Source organism: Pieris napi, chromosome 21, assembly GCF_905475465.1.
Source record: "Pieris napi chromosome 21, ilPieNapi1.2, whole genome shotgun sequence".
In the NCBI taxonomy this organism is placed as follows: Eukaryota; Metazoa; Arthropoda; class Insecta; order Lepidoptera; family Pieridae; genus Pieris; species Pieris napi.
In genome coordinates, this window is record NC_062254.1 from 1,635,438 (window position 1) to 1,641,592 (window position 6,155).

Genomic DNA, 6,155 nt, shown 5'->3' on the forward strand with positions numbered 1-6,155 from the left:
TGTTTTAATGATACCTTATTTATCGAAATCGGTAAGAAATGCTCTGCTGTGATCGGGAAGCTGGCAGAGCATTTTAGGATTTAGAAAAAAAAATATTTTCTGGAGTTAAATGTCCAGAACTCTTTCTAAAAACTATCAGGAACTATATAACTATTGAGTGTGCTGTCAGAACTCTACTCCACTCTTGAGCTCTGCTGGTAAGTGCTCTGCTAACTTCACAGACACCAGAACTAGTCTGTTGCACAGATTACCGTTAACAAAGACGTTGCGCTTTCTGTTGAGTGGTCTCGACACTATAGACAAATTTATATGTTCGCAGAGTTTACAGTAGTGATATTATGCTTTTAATATTATATTTTATTTCGACATTATCGTATTGGCTTACTGTATTTTAGTCAGTAAAAACAAAAAATACATACAGCTTATTCGGTAGCTATATACGGTAGTGGGCTGATCGGTTTTAGAGAAAGCATTGTGGGGTGCCTTTCTCGAACCTAATTCGCTGTTTTGCTGATGATTTTTCTTTTTTTCTGCTTTAAGTACCAACAAATTTCTAGTTTTTTTTTATCTTATCTTGTATATGTTTTATTGTATTTTTTAATTTTTAATTTCTATTTTTTGTAAAACTTATGTTTACTTAAATTGTCATACATTTTAGATGGAAGATTTTGTAAAATAATCAGTAGATTTAGTTCTATGTAAGATGTCGTAAGCTTAATAAATAAATAAATATATATTTTTCTTCTTTTGTGTCTTACGAGACTTTTGCATACAATGCAAACCAATACAGACGCACAACTTCGTTTGCACATACGCTTATTTCTGTCGTAATTAATTATATATTTTAATTATTGTGACACAGTTCTATAAATTGTGAATCTCTTTTAAGCCTACACATTTTACATAACTTCCGATGGCGTTGCTGTCAAAATGAGTGATAAATCAATGCCATAAATCAATTAGACGGACCCGAATCTAATTGAATTTTGTTTTGGACTTTGGAATCGGGACGGCTAATGTTTAGTAGGAGTCAAATGAATGATGTCTAGTGTCGGGATGGATAACATGGGAATGTGCGAATTAACAAATAAATTATTTATTTATACTTTATACCCTAATTCAAAAACATGCACATAACAAAAATAAAAAAAAACAGATTATAAAAGTTATAAGGCAACGGGCGGCCTTATCGCTATTACAAGCGATTTCTTCTTAAGCGGAACAATGAAAAAGAAACACCTACAGAGGGTAGAGTACAAGTAATGCAAAAAATTATAAACAAAAAAAACTCAAAATAACACGTTGCTATAACTAAAATAAAAAAAAGTAAAATCTAAAGATAAAATAACAATAATAATAAATTAAAATATGTAGAAACCAAAATTTAAAATACAATGAAAAGGATAACAGAGTCACCATAATTAATTAATCAGCAGATCTAATTACGAGGCAGATCGAAAATGATCAAAACGACTGATTTAAAGACTGAGCTCGTCTAATATCAATAACTTCTATTAATTAAGAAAATTTAATACGTTTCGATTCTATATTTATTGTAGATTAAATGTGAAAAGATAAAAGAAAATATGCTCTGTCTACACTTTTATTGGAACCTTTTTTCCCTCTGTTTAATGTTTCGTCTTTATTGTATTTAACTATTTCTATTCACTGTTTAGTTAATTAAAAATTTAAAGGAATTTGTACTGTGGTGTACTCTTCAGGCACTAAGGTTAAAGATAGTTTAAGTAGCTAACGTAACTTTTTGTACACTTTTAAAATGTTTAAGCAATAATAAAAATACCAATATAAGCTAAGACTACGTCCAAATTTCGTTTGTAATACAGGAAACTGCTTATTCTAAGTAGATAACAGTTAATATTGAATAAATCATAATTCAAAATAGGTCGATCACTGTCACAAACTTTCCAATTGGGCACAGAATCAATTTAGCCCATTAAAAAATTGCTGACATCACCGTTTATTGTATTTATTGGGAGTTGAAATATGTTGAATTGAATTCAATTGGCTCGCGAAAAATATCTATTGTTATACCGAAGTATAGCGCAGTTGATTTGTTTAACGACGGAAGTGAGGAAAAACAAAATCCTTTTGAATTCTCGTTAACGCTTCAGATATCTCGTGGTAATTTTGAAATATTTGACCACTTCTTTGTTGCCATCACATATAACTCTATATAAGAATATGTCGTAGGAGAAAACAAAATTGTTTTGAACTCTTAAGGAACTATGTTCGGTGAGATTTAGTAATTTTGAGATTTCTTTCTATTTTTGTTGTCGTCACAAAAATATGAAATATATGTAGTAGATAGTTAGTGAAGGTTTAATTTTAGGATCAAATCTTATAGATGCTACTCGAAAGAACGTTACTAGCCTGTTATAACTAACTGTTATTAGTAACTAGTGGATCAGACATCCACCCTATACAATTAAAAAAATCTAATAATGTAAATAATTCTCGACTCGACTTGAACACCAAAAAATTTCATCACAACCTGTTCAGCCGTCTAGGAGTTTAATTACAAACACATGCACTGAAGATTTATGTATATATACCAGCTGTTTATTTGCTGTATAAATAAATAACCTAGATACCGACAGCAGCACCATCTGCCGTGCTGATTTGTGAATCTAAGCCATCCAGGGCGCCACCCAAACGAAAAAAAAATTCTTTCAAATCTGTCCAGCTATTTACGAGGAGTTCAGTGACATACACACGTACTGTAGAATTATATTTATATAGATAAAACGTAATTTTACGATAGAAATATGGCGGTCAAAAAACTTTTTCAGAGTTTGGTAAATGTCAAAGTTTAATATATTTTTGGTTACATTAGGGACCGAAATAAATAGAAAAACTAATGTTTGCTTTGAGGAATGAAGCTATAAATATACAAAAGCTTAGTAAGCTAAACAATGCCTGAGGTATTTTGAGGCGGGTCTCAAATAACTAATAACATTGAACTTCCAGCCATTTCTCAGAACGCAGATTTCAAACATGTTAGTATAATGTATAAGTTACTAGCTGGGAATCAAGTTTATGGATCTCCAAAAAAAAAGAGTGGCGGAGAGTTAATTGCCAGTTCTTCTCTTCCGTTCTACGCCCTTGATTTGAGAACTCGCAGTAAATGTAAAATTAGAAGCATTTAATGTATATTTCTTTTTTGACGCTCATAAGTGTACATTGTGTTACCTACATGAATAAATGATTTTTGACTTTTGACTTTTTGACCATTATAATCCTATAAAAGTACCTACTGATACCAAACCATTATTCGTTTAATTGATAATTTTTAGTGCAAGTATTTCCGAACCAATTCGAAATTTTAATTAGGGTCCCTCGAAAAAAGAGCGTACCGATTCTTAAAAGGCCGGCAACATATCGCGAGCCCGTGAGAGTGTCCATGGGTGGTATCACTGGACATCAGGTGAGTCTTATGCCCGTTTACCCCCTGTTCTATAAAAAAGTAGATTATAAGGTTCTTCGACTCTGCCACGTTCACGTATATCCAATGTTTTAAATCCAGGAAGGAAGTTTATACATAATTATAAAATAATCCAAAATTGATTAACCTCAAGGGCAGTAAAGAGTGACCGGCCATTGGTAAATTGTAAATTATTCGACGAGCAGTTAATACAGAAACCCAATTAGTATTGACGCCCCGTAGTATTGCATTCCGGCGAAAGTCAAAAATGTATGGTAATAATATTATATTAAAATCGGGGCTAAGCATGGAAGCGTAAAGTCACTTTCGTATTTATTGTTAATTTGCATAATATATATTAAGCCACATATAATTCGCGCTTTAATTCATTATCATATATTCACTGCGAGGTATACCTATATATGTATATATCAGAAGAACTTCATAACACATACCGCAGACATTAGAAATTAATTCATTTTAACTATGTGATTTGAATATAACATTGAATAATTTCATATATAATTAAATTATTTGACTTTACAATTTTTTTAACCTACAAAGTTATAATAAAAATTATAAAAATTTTTTTTAAACAAATTTTAAAAGTTTTCCCTGTGGCAGTATTTCCTCGTTGTATTGCGATAATTATTCGTTGAGCGAGGAAAGCACCAGCTCTGAGGTCACCATAAAATTAGGTTAAGGAAATTCTAAATACAAATTATGCGTATGTAGCATAATTAAACGATAAAACATTAATTAAATTATTTAATAAAAAACTTATATACATATTTGAATTTTATGGACAAATAAATAATGAAAAATGTGAATGTTATATTTTATTTCTGTCAAGGACAATTTTCACTGTGCTGTTTAATTAACGATCATTATTTAATTCGTTTTTACGTGAGAGAATCGATGTATGCAACGTTTTTACAATTAGGTATATAGCTCTCCTCTAGATTTTGATTTAGACTTTTTGATATTAAATAATTGGTCAATCATTTATTAAAAGGACAATTAACTTTGTTAATATATGAATTGAATTTATCTTGTTATTACTATAATTATTCTTTAAACTTAAACTTAAGTGTCCAGATATCGAGATATATATAATAGTCGAATAAAAATAAACATAACTAAGCAGGCTCTCGTAATAGAAAAAATATAGATTTCTGTACTGAAAGGTTGGTATTAAAGCGTTCCGTGGGCGTATTTGGAACTAAACGGTAACACAAACGTGCACGTTGTTTATTTAAGCGTATACTTAATAGCGTATACGTATTGACGTACACGAACACTTGACGAAACTATCCAACAGTTCGTGTTAGGGCCTCTGTGTCTAATGGTTAAAGATTGAATTAAAATCATGATAAATTCATAGAAATTATTCATCGTATTAGATAAAATGCTTTAAGCACGTGTTCTTACAATGAGAGGCTACTTCTCTAAGTCTCTATATTTACAAGTTTTAAAACTTAAAGACATTAATGCAATTTATTAAATATTAATGAGAGACCACGCTGTCCACTGTCGTAATTTAATTGTGATTTTCGCTCGTAATACCTCATCAGAAATGCAACCTTGGTATATAAAATCTTATGTTAACGATTCGAAAAGGAACAATAAAAAATATTACTAATTACGACATGCCGGCCGGTTGCCGGTGTAATGATAAGAATATTTAATTTTTTCCTTAGATTTTTAATTACCGAAATTTTAAGTGTGTTTTGCTAAAGTTACCTATATAATACACAAAAAGACATATATTTGTTAAAACAATCAAAGCCTTGCATAGAATATGTCATATATTTTTACTCTATAATCGAAAAGAAAGCTATCAATAGATATTGCTATTTATATTTTCAGTTCAGCAAAATTAATATTGTTTTCAATATACGCTTACACAATTGGTATGATTAAATTATATTTTTAATAACAATAATAGATTACAATAAGTAATGTAACACTATACAAACGAGTGAAAACCCGATCGGTTCGTTAGTTTAAATATTTATTCTTGAGCCTTTAAACGTTGATATTATATTTTAAATCCTTATTATAAAATCTACAAACCGTAAACACCTGAAACACATAAACACTTAGTTATATTTACCTTTTCGCTCACGTAACACTTCACAAACACTAATAAATATTATTTCGCGAAAAGTCCGATCGAAAACGCGAACAAGCGGCGCGTGCTTACACCACAATGTCTAAAACAGAACTGGCTACCGTAGGCTGTTGCTGATTAACGAAAGATAAATTTTCAGCGTGTCGCGGATGACGTAAGCTTTATATTTTATAGCTCCCCCAAGTATTCAATGGAATTCTTCATTAATAATATAGGAGGTATATAGGTCGGGTTTCTTAATGATATGTGAAGATCTTGGAGGCTGTCTGGGATAAGTAGAGAGATCTAGAACAGAGATCTAGATCTAGAACAGATGGGTGACATTTAAAGAAGAGAGTAAGTGAAGTATAAACATAGACATGACATTTATTACTAGCAAAAACACACACACAAAATAACAATAATCAAAGAAAAATGAGAGATATCAAAAACAATAAAAAAAATTACCCTTTTCCCATTCGGTTCGTTTCAAGTGTGTGCTGTGGTTGTAATTAGCCCTGGCTCAGCATTATGCTGAGGAGCAGAATGTTCCAAAGCGCTGGTCATTCTGCCAGAGACCACAGCAGCTAGTTTGCACCT

The 6,155-nt window shown here is 31.0% G+C and overlaps 1 protein-coding gene across 3 annotated transcripts in view; it reads right to left on the minus strand.

Moving 5' to 3' along the window:
• LOC125060313 overlaps positions 1–5,701 on the minus strand; it is a 140,708-nt gene extending 135,007 nt beyond the window's left edge. For 2 of the 3 annotated variants that reach the window (XM_047665164.1, XM_047665161.1), the window contains exon 1: positions 5,559–5,701. The gene's annotated coding sequence lies outside the window, so the exon portion shown is untranslated. The remainder of the gene's footprint in view (positions 1–5,558) is intronic. The other variant, XM_047665162.1, reaches the window with a different exon arrangement.
• Positions 5,702–6,155: the final 454 nt, after the last annotated feature.